The 22,633-nt window shown below is 44.5% G+C and overlaps 1 pseudogene; it reads left to right on the top strand.

The window, feature by feature from the left end:
• The first annotated feature begins 303 nt into the window (after positions 1 to 303).
• Positions 304 to 2,799, top strand: LOC128833178 (epidermal differentiation-specific protein-like; annotated as a pseudogene).
• Positions 2,800 to 22,633: the final 19,834 nt, after the last annotated feature.

Here is a 22,633-nt window from a genome sequence, read left to right as displayed (position 1 = left end):
TTGTCCTGAATTGACACTCTCAGTTGGGTCCCACCAAAGCCAGCATTGTTACCCCCTGCAATTTCAGCCCTCGGGTCCCTGCACAGGCACCTCCATCCAGACATGCAGCCCCCACTAGAGTCATGAGCTCCCCATACAGCAATGCTGTTGCAACTCATGCTCTTTAACTTTTCTCCCATCAGAGTGCATGTTGTTAGAGCAAGAGCTGCACCTGACTCTGCTCTTTGAGATAGGCTCCTTCCTTCCTGTCGTGCGATTCAGTCAGAGCCACTAAGAAGAGGGACATTCCCAAGAAAGTGCGGAATGAATAATATCATCACCTACCAAGGTGCGAACTTTGGGGGACTGGCCAAAGCGTTCACCTGCAGCAGGTCTGAACTGTGGCAGGTGGATTTCGATGACACCATTTCCTCACTGAAGGTCATTGGGCAGCCGTGGCTGGCCTTCAGAGATCCTGATTATGGAGGACCAGTCCATGCTTTTAAGGAAGGTGAATATGGAGGCGTAGGTATGAATAACCACATTTCCTCTTTGCAACTGGTTTATGAAGACCTGGACAACCTCTGATCACCTTCTGTGACCCTCTATGAGGTGCTAATGAAGGAGACTGACTTGTCTACAGGATATTTTGGTGACAAGCAGTGCTGTAACAAGGGCGAGGCGAGTGAGGCACTTGCCTCGGGCACACAAAGTCAGGAGGGCGCAGAAAGTGGTGGAGAGAAAAAAAAAGCTGCTGGCATGGAGATATTTATAACCCAGGTGATCTCCCCCTGGTCCCCCCTAAGGCCCCCCCGCGACTCCCCCGAGTGTTCCGCGACCTGACTTGCTTCCCTCCCGCTCTTCCCGGCCCCAGAGCAGAGCAGCTCCTTGCTGCCTCCCTGCAACAACTGCTGCCGCGGGGTCCTAGTGCCCCCCTTCTTCACTGCCAGGGCAGACTGACTCTGAGCCTGCCCTTCCCCCTCAGACCCTTCCCTTTTCCGGCAGGACCCTCCAGCAGCACAGGGCGCCCCCCGCCCCAGCCCGCAGTCACTGCTCCTGCCCCACGCTGGGCAAGGGGCAGCCCCATTCCTCACCCCCAGTGAGGCTACAGTCAGGGGCAACAGCAGGGGAGGAGGCGCACACAGCACCCCCTGGCACCCACCACGGGGGAGGTGAGGGAGATTCCTGGACCTGAGAGGGGCCCTAGGAGCTCATGCAGTGACAGTGGTGGGGGTGAGTGTGCTGCTGGGGGGGCAGGAAAGGGGGGCTCCTCCCCCAGAGCTTGCTGCTGCCGACAGGGAAAGGGCTGGGGGGAGTCCTCCTCTCTGGCCCCTGTCCCGGAGCAGCCTGCTTGCACCCCAAACTCATCCCCAGCCCTGCCCCACCCCAGAGCCCACACCCCAGTCAGAGCTTTCACCCCCCCACCACACCCTCAACCCTCTGCCTGAGCCCTGAGCCTCTCCCACACCCCAAACCTCCCATTCCCAGCCCCAGCCTGAGCCCTCACCCCCCACACTCCTACTCTCGCCCTGAGCCCCTCCAACACTCCAAACCCCTCATCTGCAGCCACAACCCACTGTCCTCACCCCTGCACCCCATCCCTTTGCACCCCTCCCATCCCCAAACTCCCTCCCAGAGCCTGCACCCCAATCTCCTGCCCCAACCTAGGGCCTGCACCCCAGACCTCCTCCCTCACCCAAACTCCCTCCCAGAGCAGGTGGGGGGGGGGGGGCAGAGTTTGGGTGGGGGTGGGTTCTGGGCACCACCAAAATTTCTACAAACCTGCCACCCCAGATCCTGCCCTGAAAACCTGAACTCCCAGCATTCTCAGGACACATGCTGATCCCTAGTGGCCACTGCTGATATCCAGCACCTCCCTCCTCTCTTAGAGTGAGTCCCTCTCTGGATTTGAACTGGACTGGAACCAAAGACCATCTTGGAAGCAACATTACCAGCCCAAGCAGTCAAAAATCATGAGTTAGACCCCCCAAAATCACAGGCTCTACCGCCGCCACTTCATTCATTCTTCGGCAGCAATTCGGCAGCAGGCCCTTCCCTCCCAGAGGGACTGAGGGACCTGTGGCTGAATTGCCGCCGAAGAGCCGGCCCTGGGGGAGGGCGCAAATTTATATTCTTGCCTCGGGCGCAAAAATACCTAGTTACGGCTCTGGTGACAAGGCATCTTCTCACATTGTCCAGAGAGGTGCCTGGCTTCTCTATGAACACCCCAATCAAGGAGGCTGGTATTACATAGCCCAGTCAGGAGAGAGGCTTCACGACTATGGGATGATTGGATTCCATGACCAGTGTTCCCATGTGCATCCCTTGCTACCCGGTCTCCCTGTTGTTACCTCCAAGGTCCTATGGGAGCAGTAGAAGGTGGAGAAGGAGAAGGAAATTGTGATTGATGAGATTGTAGAAACCTATGCAACAGATCATGAACAAACCTTCACCATCACAACCAGCAGGAAGTACCCACAGCTTCAACTTCAGTAGCTCCTCTACTCTTAGAATGTAGAGGTGGAAGTGGGGATCTCACACTCCTCCATCTTTGTGGAGACAGAAATATCCAGCACCTTCATCTTTGAGAAAGGGAAGAGTGTGTCAACCACCATTAAGGAAAAACTTGAGATATCTCTGCCAGCCAAGACCCCTCCCCACACAGAGCTGACAGTCAACGTTGCGAGGAAGGAGGTCACCATTTCAGTGCCGGTGGAGCTGACCATTACCCAAGGTGGAAAGATAAAGACTGAGTATGGGGAGTACCGGACTACATCAGGGCGTAGCATCCACACCATGTACATTGAGAAGAAGATCTAGGTTCCAGTGAGAAAGCATCCCTCCCCCTGCTGAGCCCATTGTGTTTCCTACTCCTTTCACACAGCCTAATTCATGTCTGCTTCCAAGAGAGAGTCAAGGGAATTAGTTTGTCATGTATTCTCTCAGCCATGTGTGAACTGGTTCTGACACAGACCTCCTCAATTGCTTACTGTCTCCACCCTGCCCTGCAACACAGGCGGCATTAGCAAAGGAGACTTATAACACTGCTCTACAGCCAAAATGCTTCTGAAATAAATGTAGTCAAACTTTACTAATTCTGGGTCACTGAGAACAAAAATGATGCTTAAAATTGTTGATTGGCTCTAGTTTTCAAGATATTCTATTGGGTCAGTATATACGACCCTTGACTTGGGAATGGCGGAGGATAAGTGAGTTATAAAGGGAAGGGATCTCAATTTAAACCAGAAATGACTAAAATACATCTTTGACTGGATCTATGAATAAATCTATGACAGGGTTTGGCCAGTACTTGCTTTTTAGGCAAAACAATGAGTGATGCAATCTGAAGCTGGTATTGCGTCATACATGATATGAATTGCATCATGTTATTCCTAGAAGTCATGGATGATGCAATCATAATGAAGTTTACATCACTCTGCTGAACAAATTGCCCTATATCAGCTCTAGAAATCATACAGTGTCGTGCTCTCTTATTTGTCAGTGTTTGATTTTGCAAAAGGACACATTTCTGTTTAGCCAAAGTGAGCAGAGATGCCTCATACTTGTGTGAATAGTGCAGATAACTTCTGCTATGTTTGTGGTGAAGTGACTTTTGGTTAAGAAAGCCTATCACCTTTATTTTGGCTGCAAAATTGGAGATCAGGACAAGAGGTAGGCCCCACACATATGCTGCAACACTTGTGCAACAAAACTTAGCCAGTGGTTGAACAGGAAAAGGAAATCTATGCCTTTTGCAGTGCCAATGATTTGGAGAGAGCCAACAGATCATACCAGCAATTGTTACTTCTGCATGGTGCCTCCAGTTGGGAAAGGTGTGTCAAAGAAGAAAAAGTGGACTGTGCATTATCCAAACATTCCATCAGCTATATGCCCAGTACCCCACGGAGAAGGACTGCCGGTTCCTGATGCACCAGAATCATTCCCACTTGAGTCAGAGGAGGAAGAGGAATAGGATGAAACTTCTGGTCCTGAACCATCAATGTCACAGGACCCACATTTTCTCCCATCCTCCTCCTCTGAACCACACCTCATAACACAAGGTGAACTGAATGACCTTGTCAGGGATTTGGAACTACCCAAGAGTAAGGCAGAGCTGTTGGGCTCCAGACTACAGCAGTGGAATCTCCTGGCAGGTGATGTTAGGGTTTCCATGTTCCGTGACTGTCAAAAGGATCTTGTCCCATTCTTCTTCATGGAAGGTGATCTTGTAGCCTGCAACAACATCGATGGTGTGATGGCAGCCCTCAACATCGTTCACGATCCAGATGAGTGGAGACTGTTCATTGATTCATCGAAGACAAGTCTTAAAGCTGTTTTACTGCATAATGGCAATGTTTTGCCATCAATTCCAGTTGGTCATGCAGTCCATATGAAGGAAACCTATGATAACATGAAACAACTTTTGAGGTGCATAAACTATGACCAACATCAGTGGCAGCTTTGTGGTGATTTGAAGGTTGTTGCTCTCTTGCTTGGTCTGCAGACTGGATACACAAAGTACTGCTGTGTATCCAAGTAAACCATGGGCAGGGCTGTTTTCTCTGAGAATGGGATAGTCGTGCAAGAGATTCCCACTACATCAAGGAAGACTGGCCACTCCGACAGTCATTGGAGCCTGGGAGGAAAAGTGTTCAGCATCCACCACTTGTTGAATCAAGGAAGATTTTGTTACCACCCTTACACATCAAGCTGGGTCTGATGAAGAACTTTGTCAAGGCCACTGACAAAACACAAGCAGCTTTCAAGTACCTCTGTGGAAAATTTCCAAGGTTAAGTGAAGCTAAGATAAAGGAAGGTGTCTTTGTTGGTCCTCAGATTCGTGAACTTCTTCGAGATGATGCATTTGACCATGCACTGTGTGGCAAGGAAAAGACGGCATAGAAAGCCTTCCAGTTAGTAAAATAAATTTTCTTGGAAACAAGGCAGACAACTACAGGTTGTTGGTGGAAAACCTCCTCAAGGCATACAAAAGCCTTGGTTGCAACATGTCACTAAAGATACATTTTTTGCACTCTCATCTAGATTTTTTTCCACCAAACTGCGGAGCAGTGAGCAACGAACACGGCGAGCGATTTCACCAGGACATTGCAACAATGGAGAAACGCTATCAGGGCAAATGGAGCCCATCAATGCTTGCAGACTATTGCTGGACAGTGACAAGAGATGCTCCATTTAATGAATACAAGAGACAAGCCAAGAAGCGCCGAGTAGACACTGAATAGAACTAAACTATGTACAGAATAATGTTTTGCCTTTTGTTTCATAATAAATTTTATTTATATAACCCTTTTGCTGATTTTTAAAGTGTTACATAAACAGGACAGGTGAAATATTATCATGTAAAGCAACCATAAACACATGAAAAGACCTAGGTTTACAATTTATGATTAAAACTCTACTATCTACACAATATACATAGACATAAAATGTAAAAACTTAAATATCTTAGAAACTGTAGTCAACCAGTTGTCTTAATTGTCATATTTGAATTCAGCACATCAAAATACATAATAAATAGCACATTTTATCTCTGAAGCAGACGACTTCTCAAAAATTGTAGACCACTTTTATTTTCCAAGTCTTTCTGTCAGAGGAGTTGTTTCCAAATTCAGAAATGTTGTAACATTAGTAGACCAATTTTCCAAAGGGGATGTCATCCCTTCAAGTTTACATCACTATTTTCTTCATGAAAATGGGAGATATTGAATTTCTTTTCATTCATTTATTTCATAATGGAGTTAATAGTTAGGTTCACAAAATATATCTAAGATTATACAGATAAAGGACGTAAACAGCAAGAGACACAGTGGTACCAATACGCCATCGGTACTGTTATGGATTCAGAGCTACTTCGTAAATTCATGAATACTGAAAATGGGTCTGACTACTGCGATGGTGTTTACACAGGGCTGGTGCAAGGATATTTTGCGCCCTAGGTGAAACTTCCACCTTGCACTCCCCCTCCGATGTCCAGCCCCCACCTTCCTATGGCCAAGTTCCCCCCAGGGGCCCAGATGTTCACAAAGTGCAGGGGAAATGGGGGGGCTGCAAAGAGGAGGGTCATATGGGGGCTCTTCCAGAGGTGAAGGTGGCAGAGAGGGGAGTGCATGGGCTTGTTGCAGGGGGTGGAGGTGGCCAAGAGGTGGGAGGAGGGTGTAGTGGCAGGGAAGAGATTGCACAGAGGCAAAAGGGGCTCGTTGCAGGGGGTGCAGTGGCAGGGAGGGAGTGGCACAAGGGAGAAGTGGGCAGGAGGGGGTTGTTGCAAGGGGCGGGCAGGCAGGGGTGTGTTTGTGCCTGGGGTGGTTGCAGGGGGGTGAAGGTGGCACGGAGGGGTTTGCACAAGGGAGGAGTGGGCAGAAGGGAGATGGCAGGTGCAGGGGGGGGGGTTCCCGAGGTTGACGCAGGGGTGAAGGTGGCCGTGGCTGGCTGGGGGTGTGTGTCTGTTGCTGGGTGGAGGTTGCCCAGAGGCAAAAGTGGCAGGACCAGGTGGGTTGTTGGGGCATGGGGTGCACAGGAGAGAAGGTAGCTGGTCGGTGGGTGTTGGAGGGGGTGGCGCTGGCTGGGGGAGGGGTGCCCGGGTTGTTCCCACATACACCATTCCCCAGGCCAGGGACTGGACCTGCCCACCCCCTGGCGCTCCGCGGGGCCGTGCGGCTCCCTGCAACCCGCGTAGGTACCTTGCAGGCGGTGTAGACACCCAGCTTCTCCTCCCGAAGAGCAGAGCGCAGTTGTGCTTTCTTTCCTGCATGGCAGGCCGAGCCGGGCTCTCAGCCGCTCCCGGGGCTCTCAGCGGCGGCACAGGCAGCCAGCCTCCCCCGCGCCCGAGCCTGCTGCTGCCCCTGCTGCTGAGAGCCCCGGGGGCGGCGGGGAGCCCAAATCGGCCCACGGCGCAGGGAAGAAGGCGCAGCTGCTAGCTCTAGACCCTCCCCTTCCCCGCTCCGCTGCCAGCTGCTCCCCCGGGGGGGAGGGACTGGCCGCGCCGCGGGCAGCCCCTCTGGAGCCAGGAGGTGGGGAGCAGCAGCAGCCTTGTGCTCCGCTGTTTAAACAAATATGTTTGGGGCACTGCTTTTTGGCGCCCCCAAACACTTGGTGCCCTAGGCGGCCACCTAGTCCGCCTAGTGGTTGCACCGGCCCTGTGTTTACAGTATGATTGTATTGGTTTAACTCAACTGGGGTCTATCTGGAATACATGCAGGAAGGGGAAGAATGGTGCCAGATGATGCTCTCTCAGAAAACATGTAAGAGTTGTTAAGGGACAATGCCAGAACTGTTAGCTTTGATGATTCTGCCTCCATGTTCAGCCAATCTATAAAACTGGCTTTGGCTCGGAATGGCCAGAAAATGGGTAACACAAGAGAACAGAGAAGGTAGCAGGACTGAAAAAGGACTCTCAAGAAAGAGCAAGGGGAGTGGCCAGGGAAATGAGACTCAAGATATTCCTGCCAAGGTCACCATCATGGAATGGTAGGACCCTAGCTAAGAGAGATATGCATGTCAGCTGTTTGTTGTTTTACATATCTTCTCTAATTCTTTGTTCCTACCCCAAGGGGGTGCACTCAAAGATACCAGAAAGGGGGATGGAGGCGCAGCTAGCCCTGTAATAACCATGACAGTTACAATGGTTGTTTGAAATCAAGCTAGTATTTGGAGCAATAAACCTATTTGGATACCAGGAACAGATTGACCTGCAGGTGAGCCAGTTTAGATACAGAGCTTAGTGTGAAATTATTAGCAATCAGTAAACATACAGAAGTTAGTTTTGTTGCTCAATACATGACAGGAAGATGCTCACATACTACAGTGATGAGTGTGGTATAAAACCTGAATAGAATAGAATAGAATAGAATAGAATAGACGTTTAAGCCCTCATTCAGAAAAGCATCCATATTCAGTTTGGGTGCTTAAGCATGTGCTTAACATTAAGCCATGTCAATGGAACTTAAGCATATACTTAAAAGGTAAACATGAGCTTAAGTACTTTCTTGAACAAAGGCTTTAAGATACTTGATGCGGCTATGTCATATTTCCCTAGGGATAAACACCAGGAAGCAAGAGGAGTTATCTAAATTAAGGGACAATGTTGGCACAAAACCAAATGAATATAAACTGGCCTTCAAGAAGTTTAGGCTTGAAATTAGATCAAGGTTTCTAAACATCAGAGGAGTTAGGTTCTGGAACTGTAGGAGGGGGAGATTTTTGGTAGCCCAGCGCAGACCACTGCCTGCAGCTGGAATACCCATAGTTATACTTATTGCTGAAATCCACTAAAAGAAGGTCATTTTCTGAAATCTTAGCAAAACTAACAGACCAGGAGGGGAGAGAGAACTGAGTGATCACGAGGGTTAAACATGACCCTGTGCCTGCATGACTTGAGCTTTTTGCTGAAGCATGCAGTTGTGCAAGATGGAAAGTCTGGCAATAGTTAGCTATTGCTCTGTGAAATACAGCTGGTTAACTGATGGTTAACCACTTTGTAGGCTGGAAAACTCCACACTTAACTTCTTCTCAGCAGTTTTTTAATTAAAAAGATATGTAATACGAAGAAATTGGGTATCAAAAGAGGAAGAAATCTGAGTTCAGGGGACACTTGGACACCTCTCGAGGTCCTCTGCAGATGGAAAACTGGCCACTGAAAGCCTACTCAAGACCTCCCCAAAAGCTTAGGTGAATATTAATCTGGGGTTAATTTGGGGTGCTCTATTAGCCTCTTGCAGACCTGTGTAAGTGCTGTATATTAAATAAAGTAGAAGCTTTGAGTAAAAGCACTTTTGTTTGCCTACTTGCATCAACTATCTATCAGCCGGATGGGCCATATCCCCATTTATTTATTTGATTACCACGACCTCGCAGAGTAAAGTAACCAAGAGCTTTAGGTTCAGCAAAACCCTTGGTAACAGAAACAACAAGGAGTCTGGTGGCACCTTAAAGACTAACAGATTTATTTGGGCATAAGCTTTCGTGAGTAAAAACCTCACTTCTTCGGATGCAGTTACATCCGAAGAAGTGAGGTTTTTACTCACGAAAGCTTATGCCCAAATAAATCTGTTAGTCTTTAAGGTGCCACCAGACTCCTTGTTGTTTTTGTAGATACAGACTAACACGGCTACCCCCTGATACTTGACACCTTGGTAACAGAACAGTCTTCCAAGACAAGTTAGCAAAAAAATCTAACTTGTTTTAAGACTGAGCTTGATAAGTTTATTAAGGAGAGGGTATAATGAGGTTGCCTACAGCGGCATATGACCCATCCATGACTGCTATTGCAAAATATCTCCAACAACCGGATATGGGACACTAGAGATTTATTACAGAGAATTCTTTCTCAGGTGTCTGGCGGACATATTTGGGGTCAGAAAGGAATTTCTCACCAGGTCAGATTGGCAAACACCCCAGTTTTTCCTTCTTCTGCAGCATGGGGCACAGGTCACTTGCTGTTTTGAATTAGAGTAAATAATAGATTCTGTAACCTGAAGTCTTTAAATCATGATTTGAGAACTTTGGTAACTTAGACAGAGATTATGGTTCTATTACAGGAGTGGGTGGGTGACGTTCTGTGGCCTGTGATGTGGCAGAGGTCAGACTAGATGATGATGTTGGTCCCTTCTGGCCTTCATGTCTATGAATCTATGAATCTTTTTGTGCACTAGGCAGGCGTGCATACAGCTCAACAAGTAAATTATCCCAACCCAAACGGGATCGCCTAAAGTCTCCTGCCAATTGTTTCTGTATTGTAAAAACATGATAATCTGCTAAATAAGACAAAGGACATGCTCAAGAGGGAACACTTTGTATAGGAACATTTGGAGAAGATCATGTCTGTAATACCATTGAATTTTGCATTCACTAAAGACTGGGAGGCATAATTCTTCAGAATAGGGACGTTTATAGTTGTATTCATATGGGAGGGCTTAAACTCACCAGTTTATTTGCATAAATGAAATATGGGTTTAAAGCTTTTTGGTTAAACAAATACCAAATTGCATATCATATCAGGAAAATGAATTCAGTGTAGTTTAGACTGCAAGCCCTTACTTAGCTAGTAAAAGCAAGTGATTTACTTGCTCATATCAAGCTTTTAGAGGAAGGGCTATCTGCATTTTATGACTTGTACAGTATCAAACATATTGCAACACTTATCAAATGTTAACCAATAAACTTTGAGCTAGTAAATCAATTCTCTTTGTTTTAGTGAAGTGCCAAGTAAAAGTTCTACATTTGGCGCAGGGTTATTCTTGTAAAACTCTACCCATGGAGAATGTGCAAGCAAAGGTATATCCTGCTGTGGAGGGAAAGGAGACTCTGGGGAAATTGTTATTGATAATCATCAAGTTTGAAATTCTAATATATATTTTTTTAGGAAAATTTTTGTACACACAACCAGAGTATTGTCTGAGTGCATGTTACACATGATAATGTATCAAAGAACAAATATGATCTGCTGTTCATGTAAAGGAGATGCAATCCGCAGGAGCACTGGTAAGAAACAAGTATTTTCTAACTCCAGAAACCTAACCTAGATTGATGTAACCAACATAATTCATTTGCCACAGGTTTTGCTGTCCTAGCGCCCTCAAAAAAGGTTAAATGCATATAAGATATGCTACCACCTGAACATCATCGAATCACTGTAGGGTTTTAGGGAATTGCCTGCACCTTTGTGTGTCTCAGCTTCCTGGTCTGTAAAGTGAGGATAGCAAATAAACTTACCTACCTCACAGGGCTGCTGCAAGGCTTAATTGGGTAATGTGGCCTAACAGATAATGCCTTGGACAGGGACTCAGGAGACTGGATTCTATTACTGGCTCTGCCACCGGTCTGCTGGTGATTTTGGGCAAGTCACTTCATCGCGCTATGCATCAGTTTCCCCATCTGTAAACAGGATTGATGATGCTTTCCTCCATTGTAAAGTGCTTTGAGATCTATGGATGAACACCACTCAATAAGAGCTAGATGGTGTTATTACTGTTTTAATAAAGCACTTTGAAGATGCAAAGTGCTGAGTTTTTAAATTTATTTTGACCTGTCAAAGGGACCAAATACTCTAAATTGAATAGGAAAACACAAAAATCCAGTGTGTGGCAATTGCCACGTTCAGTTTGGCAGCATCCCCGGGGCAGTCGGTGCTGCATGCACCAAGCTGATAACTTCCCACGTACACTGAGAATGTATATTTCACATTGTGTTTCTATCTTTGCAGAGAAAGCAGAGAATGTAGTGCTGAGATGGGGAACCACACATCAGTGACAGACTTCCTTCTGCTGGGTCTTTCCAATGACCCAAAGATGCAGTTCCTCCTTTTCTGGCTGTGCTCCATTATCTACACCATTACTGTGGCAGGGAATAACACTGATGCTCATCTGAATGGATTCTTGACTCCACACCCCAGTGTATTTCTCCCTGAGTCACCTCCTATGTCGACATCTGCTACACATCCAGCACTGTATCTCAGATGCTAGTCAACTTCCTGAGCCCATCTCAGAAAACCCATCTCATTGACCAGCCCATATGTATCTGTAGCTTCTGGCAGTGATGGCATATGATCGGTATGTTGTAATATGCCACCCACAGTATTACACCCTACTCATGAATAGGGGTGTGGGCATTAAATTAGCAGTGGCTTCCTGGATTTGTGGCCTTAGGTTGCTGGTGATCCACAGCTGGTTTTTCTCAGAACTCAGCTTCCCCTCAGGGAGGTTCTGATAAACCATGGGCAGGGCTGGATTAAAGCAAAGGCACATGGTTCCCAGTCATGTGAGGTCAAAATTTAAGCGTTCCTCTATTTATTTATTTTACACACACAAAATGGTGTCTTGCCTTCTGGGTTGCAAAGAAAGTCTTGAAAATATGAATTGAGTGAAACTGATGCAGTGATGCCTACACCCCCAAAAGTAAACCAGCAGGCACCACGCCACCACCTGAACAAAACAAACCAGGCCCCACTGCTCTGGGCAGCCCCTCAGATGGTGGGACAGGGGCTTAGATACCCTGCTGAATGTAGAGGGAGATTGGCAGCTCCTTCTTTAAAGGATAGCTAAAGTAAAGCTTAGATAGCTTGTTAATGCTTTTTTGTAATCTGGAAGGAGGTAGGTAGAGAGTTCATACTTCTTTTAAAGTGCAGGGACTGCTGAGTCCATTGTTTTAGAGTAGAACTGTGTTTTACTCTACACAGTAATAAAGAGTTTTCCATTTAGCTGATAATGAACTCAAAGCCCTCACAAGCACCTACATATGGCTCTCAAGTACACAAGTGTAAATCTACAATAATTCCACTGCAATCAGTAAATTACTCCCAGTTACAACAGTGTAACTGAGATGAGAATCTGGCCCAAAGAATTTTGTAGCCCATCTTGCATTAGTCATAAAATCTTCAAACATTGGAAACTCTGCCAAGGTGGATCATCTATATGAGCCCTGATCAGTAGCCTCTTCACACTAAAGCTTACAAAAGTATCCTTTTTGAGATGAAGGAGGAGCCTAAATGACATCTTAGAAAACCAGAGCTAAATATAATAAAAACTAAAGCCAGTCAAATAATAGGAGAAGTGAACTAGAAATAGGCTTTCCATAGGTCCATTGATTTTAAGGCCAGAAAGGACCATTATGATAATCTATTCTGATGTCTTGCAGAACTCAGGCCATTGAAATTTCATCCGGTAACTCCTGCATCCAAACTGATCTGCAAATAGATGTACTGAATTCATTGTTAGTCTTGGTGTCATATTCATAGATTCATAGACCCCCAAGGACAGAAGGAAACATTGTGATCATCTTGTCTGACCTCCTATATAACACAGGCCATAGAACTGCGCCAAAATAATTCCTAGAGCAAATCTTTTAGAAAAACATCCAATCTTGCTTTATAAATTGTCAGTCATTGACAATCCCTCATGACCCTTAACAAATTGTTAAATTTTTCCAATTCTTCAAATGGTTATTTGTAGTGGCTGGTGTATTTGTATAAAGTTCACAAATTCTGAAAATTTCATGAATTTTAGTACAAATGGCATTTGTCTGAAAATTTGTTCTGAAAAGTGCATTATTAGTTAATGTCTTTTTTTCAATGTTTCAGTCATTCATTCTGGGAGCAGAAACAATCCTTTGTGACTGAGATGACAAATCACACATCATGCATAATAAACAGTAAGTAGTTGAAATCAGCAATCTAGACAAAGGTCTAAATTACTAGTTAACTCCTTCGTAAAGAAAAAATCAGCTGGCTCTAGTATCAACCTTGTGTAGTGGAGATCAGGTGTTAATGCTAGGTAATGGGACCTTGATGGAAGAAATGGAATCACTGGACTTGAGCAACCTGCTCACTAGAGACTGGAGAAGTCAGAAGCTGTAATACAGGAGCTTTTTGCTGCCTCCTTGAGGGCGATGGTGATATCATCATCTCCTTGAAGTATGAGAGATCCCATACAAAAAGACAATTTTAAATTTAATCTAGTACATTTAAAGAAATAACTTGGCATGTGAAAATGGTTGGAGTTGGAGTCATTGGAGTTGCATGTAGTTGATAGTCTGATCATCCAGAATCTTATAGCTGTTATTAGTGTTTTAAAGTTAAATATGTCCCTGTTGCCCAGGGCTCTGGTAATTTATGATAGCTCCTACAGGTTCTAAAGCCCAATTTGATTACCAAATGGGATAGTATCATGTAATCCTCTCTTCATGGAAATTGTTTCAGCTCTGCAATAGATTCTGATCACACTCTGAAATTAGCTAATGGTTGTGACTATATAAATAAAATCAGTCATTTGTTTGCATTCAGCTAGATGGGAAAATGCAAAGATATGTGCATGTAATGGAAAAAAGTAACAGAACCTTTCCCCCATTCATGTAGCTGTACCTTTGATGATTAACTACTAATAGATCATGGTTAGCTGAATTTTTCCTGTGAATTGTGTTGGTGAAATTTCCACTGAAACTCTAGGTAGGATTTGCTGGTGATAAGTAGAAACACCTCCAGCCTTTTTTCCACGTAGTGATTTTAGTAACCGATTCCATTGGCAGGATTATAGCAAATGGATTTTATCATAGTCATGAATGGTAGATTAGTTTGTGAATTGCATTGAAACTAGGCAGAAAACTGACCACATATGAAATGATCAGCATGGAATGGGCACATTAAATTATGTCCCTCATGAAAAACACATAAGTACCTACTTAGGAAGAAAATTTCTGATAGGCTGAAACCTCCTTACTAGCAGGCAAAAGTATAACTAGAGGCAATGCAGAAGCTGAGGTTAGACCAATTTAGACTGAAAATAAGGTGCACATTTTTAACAGTGAGGATAATTGACCATTACAACAAGTTGTCAAGAGGCATTTTCCATCACTTAAAGACTGGTCATTTAAAGACTCTCTCTTTCTCCTGTCAATATCTTTACTGAATCGGGCTGACGAGCATGCTACGGAATAGGAGGTGTAAACTGGGTTTCTTCTCCATATGCTCTACAGATGCAGGTTATATTAAAGGAAGTGGGTGGCAGAGAGATATTTAGTTTTAGCCTAGGCACAGCTAGCCTTGGTAAAAACAGAGTGGGACAGTCTATACTTTGGGGGAATGTCCTGTAACCCCCATATTCCTCATTTTATATAATCATGATCTTGCATATAAAGCATGCCTTGTAATGTATCGGGGAAAGGTTATGATCTGCTGAAAGACATTGTTCTATCTAAATATGTGTATCACCAATACATATGAAATTATAAGAATTGGGTTGCATGGTTTTCATTAAAATGTGCTGTGGGTTTTGGAGGCGCCCAGATACTAGCTATACAGAGACAATGACAAGGGAGGTAACCAACACCTGGGTGGATGCTGCTGAACAGAAATCACCAGCCATTGTCCAGCAAGGAAGCAACAATTCAATGACTCACCTGCATGAGGCCACACCAGGGGAATTTCTCAGCCTTCCCTGGAGACTCAGCAATGCCCCCAGACATGCCTGCACTTGTGCTCTACAAGCACATGGACTAAGGGTATAAAACAGGCCAAACGTGGCCACTGTGTCTTTCTCCTTCCCCCATCTATGCTGCAAGCAACAAGGACACTGAGAAGTCTTAACACTCCAACAGAGGAAACTGGGCCAGGTTTCAAGGGTGAAATCTGTGTACTATGAATTGCAATATCCAGTGGGGTGAGAAAAACTGCTTAATCTAGATGTTGCCCAGTCTAATAGGGTTGAGAGTTTAGACTGCATGCTTATATTTTCTTTTCTTTTGGTAACTAACTCTGACTTTTTGCCTATCACTTAAAATCTATTTGTTTAACTGTTTATCTTTACCAGTGAGTTTGCCAGAAGTGTTTTGTAATTTGCTCAGGTTTGGAAAGACTAGTGTATATCCATTTTCCATTGGTGAAGTGGTGAACCAATTAATAAATTTGCACTGCTCATTTTGAGCAGTGCAAAATGGTATATTCCTGAGATATAATGCTGGAAGCTGGAGAGATTTGGCTTTGGTGCCTTTCTCTGTGTGAGCATTCATGCAATCTAGCTGGGTGAGGGGTTCCACATGGTATTGTTCTGAGTGATAACAGCGCCTGGAGGGGCTTCCTGCTTGTCAGTAGCAAGGCATTGTGAGAGACAGCCCAGACTGGAGAGAGTTAAGGGGTTAAAGCAGTCACTAATTTATATAGCATCTTTCAAAAATATTTCTCAAAATGCATTACAGAATTAAATGATACAGGGAGCTGATTTAATGACTCCAGTGTATAAATCACCATGGGTTGGCCTATGCTTTATTATGTGTCAAATATCTAATTAACTGTAAAATAAATAAATAAAATTACTACATTTGTGCTTTACCCTGCTTTAAAAAAGATGTAACATTTTCAGGTGACTACTTTGATGAAAAAAATCTTAATTTTAGTTTGGTTAGACTTTTCTTTCTAGATTCTCAAAGTGAATCTAAACTTGAAAACTCTTTCACAGAATAAACTGGTGTATTTCAAATAGAATGGGGTTTATGAGCTGAAGGTGGTTAGGTAAATGATACTGGATTAAGAAGATGGGATTTCCCTTTACACAGACATCTGGTTCGATCCTGCATAAGTCACTTAGCCAGAATTTTCGAAGTGGGTGAGTTGCGTACATTGTAGGAAAAAAGAAGGATCTCTTTTTGTCACCCTGACTAGCATATCAATTTTCAGAGGACATCTACTGTGCAGAAGTTGCTCTGAAAATATACCCACAATATTACCTCTCTTATGGGATTCTTGCACTCACTCCCTGCCCCCAACATGAGCAGGCAAGACTCTGGCTTTTCAGAAAAGACTAGTCTCACAGTTAAGTGGTATTCATAGACATATGATATAATAGTGGAGGCTAAAGAAGGGAAAGATACACACAATTTGCTGGAGGGAAACACAGAAACACACATAGTACAAAAGATGGCTCTGTCATAAAGGAGCTTTGCTTATATGAACTGTGAGGTCTCACATTCTAAATGGCTCCTTAGGCATCTAGCTCCATAAGCATCAGAAACAATGCTCCAAGATTTCGAAGTCTGGCCTCAGACTGACTGAAACAGTAAGGATATGCAAAAAAAAAAAAAAAAAAAAAGGCACTAACTCAGAGGCAAACATTCATCATCACTGGCATAATATCTGGTGCAATGTGTAATTTGTATACTGCCTCCGTCTCCCTGTGTAAGCACATGCAGTTCCATGATTCAATGTTCTTTCCTTATTTCTGGTCAGGGAAAGAGTGGGCAACAAAGTGCCATCAGTGGGTGCTGGAAAAGAAGAGACAATATGGTACATGGCATTTTCAGAAAAAGCTGTACTAGTTAACCATGGTACAGGGCTGCTTGACCACATCCTCACTACCCTGATTGCAGCATGGAAATAGTTAGATTTAAATATGCTAATTGATTATAGAAGTCACTCCTAAATTCAGCATTCTTTTTGGAAAGTCTTCAAGAAACACATTAGCTGCAGCCAATGCCTGTATGTAGAGTAATTATAGGTGGTGCAGGTAGTAACTGCTTTGTTAAGGTTGAATAACACTTTCCATTATTTCAGTCCTGTTTTCAGTTGCTTATAACTTTGCCACACTTTAACTGTTCAAGCTGTTAATGTTTCAGCTAAATAGTTTGGCCATTTGTCACGTTAAAAAATTCACAGCAGTAAATCACTGAAAAGTTCTAACAGCTCCATACATAAGAGCAGGAACTTGAATTATGGCTGGGGGAGGGGATGGGGGCTGCCCTAGCATCACGGCATCATGCCTTTTGCCATCACAGTAAAATATCTCCACATTTGGCCAAATTATAAGTCTATGAAAACTGAACTTCATACATGTTCAGAAGAGACTTGTTACAGTTTTTCAGCTAAATTCTCTGTAGAGTCTATCTGCACTGACCATGCTTTTGCCCAGAAGTGCAGGGGTGGAGCAGCACTTTTCCTGCAATTGCTATTCCTGGCTACTGCAGGCCACTGTGACACCAGGCACAGGACCTGAGAGCAAGGAGGTTGTCTCCACTGTGCTCTATCCCCCTGCTGCCACCAAGCAACAAGGAGAAAGTGGAAGCTCTTTTGGTGAGTGGAGACCTTGTGAACAGGGGCCAGGGAAAAGTAGGGGAGTGTGTGTGGAGCATGAGTGGGATGGGGAGACCAGGTTAAGCTGCTGAGGAGGAGGAGGTGACTCAAACTGGGAGTCAAGAGCGAATGGGGAGTATATTGGCAATGGGATGTTGAGCTAAAGTGGGGGACTGGGCCATGGAGACAAAGGGGTGGGAAAGGGAAGGAGAAGGAAGAACAGGACTGGGACATGGAGTTGAGGGGGTTAGGGGAAAATGAGATATGTAATCTAGGGAACAGAGAAGGAAACTGGTACTGGAACAAGCAGCGGAAGAAGGGAGGCTGGGACACTTGGTCTGGGATGAGAAGCCAAAGGTGGGGTGTGTGGGAATACTGTGATTGGGATAAGGACAGGCTGGATGGGATTAGGCAGAAGAGTCTGTAACCACTAGAGAATACTCTCCTCAGAACTTGGAACAGAACCCAGGAGTCCTGAGTCCCAACATTTCTTGGCTGTTGGCAAACAGCCGTGAAACCCACTGGCAGAATGTATACCTCATATCCATCTAGTAACTAGCCTATATAGAGAATTATAACCTACCACTGCCATCAGATATTCTCTTAGTTCTAGTAGTATAGGTCTATGCCGTGAACCATGTGGAGTCATACTTCAATGTGATAGGAAATTCTATTTTTAAAAAATTTGCTTTTTATAAATCCTAGAAGATTACATACAAAAAGTTACATTAAAAGAACATTAATGTTGTAAAAACAAGCACTAAAAAGTTAAGAAATGCCAGATATGTGCTACATTAATTAGGGCCCCTTGTGTGTTTGTGTCATAATACAGTCGGTAGTTACATGATCATGTAATATTTTTTTCACAGGATCCCTGCTTTATTCATCAGTGCACAGATTGGAAGGTGCTCAGGGAACGAATCAGAGCTGTGTAGTGAAGGAGGCTGTTGCCTGCAGGATCACTGTTGCACAGGTTGGAAGGTCTAAAGTGAATGAGACATGGGACTGCAGGAAAATAAGAGATGGTCTCATGATTTGGGGAGTTGAATGTCACCCTAGAGAACTGTTTTCTATTTCTGCCTCGGCTACAGAGTTCTTATGGGATGCTGACCGAGTCACATAAATCACTTTTCACAGTGGTCACTAATTGTGTGGTCCTCAACTTCTGAGTTCCTAAACTGAGACCATGGGATCCTATTTCCAAAAGTTCTGAGCACTCACAGCTGCAATTGAAGTCAGTGAGATCTTTGTTTTGAACAAGTGTTATAAAATGCTACGTTCTTGGAAAAAATGAAGCAACGGCCATCTCAGTTTGGCTGCCCAAAGTGGGTATATACTAATCACATCACTGTACCTCCATTTCCCATCTGTAACCTGCGGATAATACTCCCATATCACCTCACAGAGGTATTGTGCAGATAAATACTCTATGGTTTGTAAAACACTCAGATATTATGGTGATGAATTCCATAGAAAAATCCAAGAGGAAATTAATATATTGTATTCAGAGCAGGGTTCCAAAGGTGTGTAGTAATACTGAATGGCTGCTCACTACGTGAGCACTGTCCATCCAGTGCACCGAAAGGGGCACTGTGGAAAAGCTAGTAAATGTCCATGTAAGTAAAGACTATGTCATAATGCATATGTACAAGGGAGCTGAATTAAGGTAATTCCTAAATTTTAAGTGCTAGACTTCACAACCTTTTAAATTTAGTTTTAAATGCAGTTCTTTAAAATGTAGGGACTCTTAGGGAAAACTGGTGAAGAGGCAGGAGCTAGCCTGCCTGAGGGGAATGAGCAATAGCCTTCCAGCCAAGGTAGCCATCTGGAAGTGAGCACTGTCTCCCCAGCCAAGGAAGACCCTGAAGGGGATCTAGGAGCCCCTGTCACCAGAGGTAACTGAGTGAGTAAACCCCAGAGACATTGTGGGGCTTGCCCTCATCAGCTTGTGGCTGCCCTTGTTATACCAATAGAATAAAAACCAGCAGGATCTTATTAAGAGGGATAAGGCAAAGATGCCACATTTATTGTAAATATACTGATAAAGCAAAAGATAAAAGTAAACAACGTTGTTTGACTACTTATTTCTTATACATACACACACATAGAGAGAGAGAGAGAGAGAGAGAGAGAGATTCATTCACACAATCATTCATTCAAGTTCTGTATAGGTGTTATAGTTACCAGCCTAGAAGTTGCTCATGCCAAGTTACTGGCCAGGTATCTTGGTCATGAGGATGGAGCCGAGTCTGTGTCAGGTGCACCTGATGCTCCTGGAGGCTGGCAGCAGAACCAGAGACTCAAAGTCATCAGTCTTTAGAGTCCCTTCTTATAGGAATTAATTCCTATGTTAGTCTATGGGAGCTGTTTCATCCTGCTGTTGCTGACTCAATCAGCAGATGGCACACATTCCTGTCCAAAGTGGCACATTCCTGGTGGCTCCACACTGTCCAAAGTTTGTGTTTCTCATCCTTCCAGGTGATGGGGTGGGTCCCAGTTTACCCTCTGGGGGTTTCTGGTCATCCACTTGACACATTCTTCGGCCTATGGATACTCCTTTTCTAGGCTGGCACCTCCCTAACCATCCATGTATATCAAGCATTCATCAGCATACATTCCATCCCTTAACCATATTTTAATTTACTGTCTCCACCACTTTCAGAGTGTGTGCTAATTCATTTGAGACTCCCGGCCCTTTAATCACAGAGGGTGGGGATCTGTCCTAGGAGCAGTTGAATGAAGTGAAAGACACTTAACAGCTTATATGTTTGTTTACATTGTATAACAAAGTCAGTTAACTTGTTTGTAAGTTTTACATAGTAGTAAAATATCTTTCACAGGATAGATATAATCAATGGTTTCTACAGACAGTAGCTTACAAGTTTTAACAGAAGACCCAAGAGATTTTTGTACTTGGTGAAACTGTTGGATTTTAAAGTATGGGGGCCAAATTATGAGGGGGTCACTGTCTCTTGAGGGGGTCACTGTTAGTTCCTTCTTTAATATCCCTACACCCTGCCTAAAGGCACCTGGGACCATGGCAAGGCACTGCCCAAGACCCAAAAGGAGACCCTATGGGAAACAAGCCACCCAGCAAATTGGACTAGAGGGGCCACACTCCCAATTGAACATACCAGTAGGAAGTAGCCCAGGGAAGCAGATCTTGACTCCCTGAGGGCCCCTCGCAACTCCTCCGCGCATTCAGGGGTTGATGTACACAGGGCCCTGGGCTGGGACCCAGTGGAGTGGAAGGGCCAAGATTCCCCTACCCATCCTGGCCTTAAAGACTGAGGCTGCTCAACCAAACAGGGGGCTGTGAGCCACGTGCTGTAACCACTAGGAAATCCAGCCCTCCGAGCCACCTGTAACAGATCTCTCTCAATATCCAAACTGGATCCTGGAGGGCTGTAGCACACCCCAAGCTAGTGCTTGTGTAACCTATAATAGCTTTTTTCTCAAAGTGATTTTGGCCCAAACAGACTGTCTTATCCATTCCATCACTTCTAATTTCTTTACAGTCTACCTCATCATTAATATACAATGCTACTCCACCACCTTTATCTTTATTTCTGTCTTTTCTGACCATACCTGTACTTCGATACCTGTACTACTGTCATGACTACTATTCCACCATGTTTTTGTTATCATGAAGCATTCAGTGTCCATGGCCATTGTGACAATGCGGTTCTGGCGGAACCCAACTGAGAGTGCCAACTCAGGACAAATTGCTAAAACAGGGCAGTTACAGCCCAAGGCCGGGGTTTTTCCACCTCTAAGGCAAACCAAACCAGCCAGACTAAGACTTCGGTCTCACCCCACTGGCTAACCGCAAGTCTCACAAGCAATCTCCTTAGACGCTCCAGTTTCCCAGTATTACCACCAGTGCCACACGTTATGGGGACAAATGGTTATAAAAACCAATACCCCAGTAAAAGAAAAAGGTTCTCCTGATCCCAAAGGACCAAGCCCCAGACCCAGGTCAATATACAAGTCAGACCTTACCCACAAATCACGCTACTGCCAATTCTTTAGAATCTAAAATCTAAAGGTTTATTCATAAAAGGGAAAAGATAGAGATGAGAATTAGAATTGGTTAAATGGAATCAATTACATACAGTAATGGCACAGTTCTTGGTTCAGGCTTGCAGCAGCGATGGAATAAACTGCAGGTTTAAATCAAGTCTCTGGAATACATCCCCAGCTGGGATGGGTCCTCAGTCCTTTGTTCAGAGCTTCAGTTTGTAGCAAAGTCCCTCCAGAGGTAAGAAGCAGGATTGAAGACCAGATGGAGATCAGGCATCAGCCTTATATAGTCTTTTCCAGGTGTAAGAACACCTCTTTGTTCTTACTGTCGAAAATTACAGCAAAATGGAGTCTGGAGTCACATGGGCCAGTCCCTGCATACTTTGCTGAGGTACAAGGCGTATCTGCCTTCTCTCAGTGGGTCCATTGTATAGCTGATGGTCCTTAATGGGCCATCAAGCAGGCTAGGCAGAGCTAATCTCAGCTTGTCTGGGATGTCATCCAGAAGCATAGCATAAGTTTGCCATACAGACAGTATAGAGCCAATATTCATAACTTCAACTACAAAACTGATACACACATACAGACAGCATAATCATAACCAGTAAACCATAACCTTGTCCTAGACACCCCATTTGACCCCCTTTATACAAGATTTGGGTGCCACTACCAGACCTTGGTTGCAACGATGATCTATATGGTCCCAGTTTATGTCAATAACGTCACACCCCCAACGCAAAATTGATGCAGGAAGGGATGACACAAACATCACTGACTGCATCCCAAGAGCTCCCCATCCTGGGTTTTGTTTCACTACAGCTAGTATGGGGTTAGAAGCCGTACCAGTGTATAACAGAAACGGTTTATCAAAATCATGTTCAACCACATGATTGAAACTCTTTATAAACTCAAGGTAACACTTAGTTAGAACAATAGTGGATTGGATCTGCTCTGGCAGCATGGTTTCTGTATGTGCCATGTGATCTTGCCAAGAGCTAAAGAAAACTGCTACTTTATCCATACCAGCTCGGGCAAATGTTTGGAACCCAATTAACATCGAATAAA

Source organism: Malaclemys terrapin, chromosome 1 (assembly GCF_027887155.1).
Source record: "Malaclemys terrapin pileata isolate rMalTer1 chromosome 1, rMalTer1.hap1, whole genome shotgun sequence".
NCBI classification, from domain to species: Eukaryota; Metazoa; Chordata; order Testudines; family Emydidae; genus Malaclemys; species Malaclemys terrapin.
The sequence above is the reverse complement of the archived record's forward strand: the minus strand, read 5'-3'. Positions and strand labels throughout refer to the sequence as shown.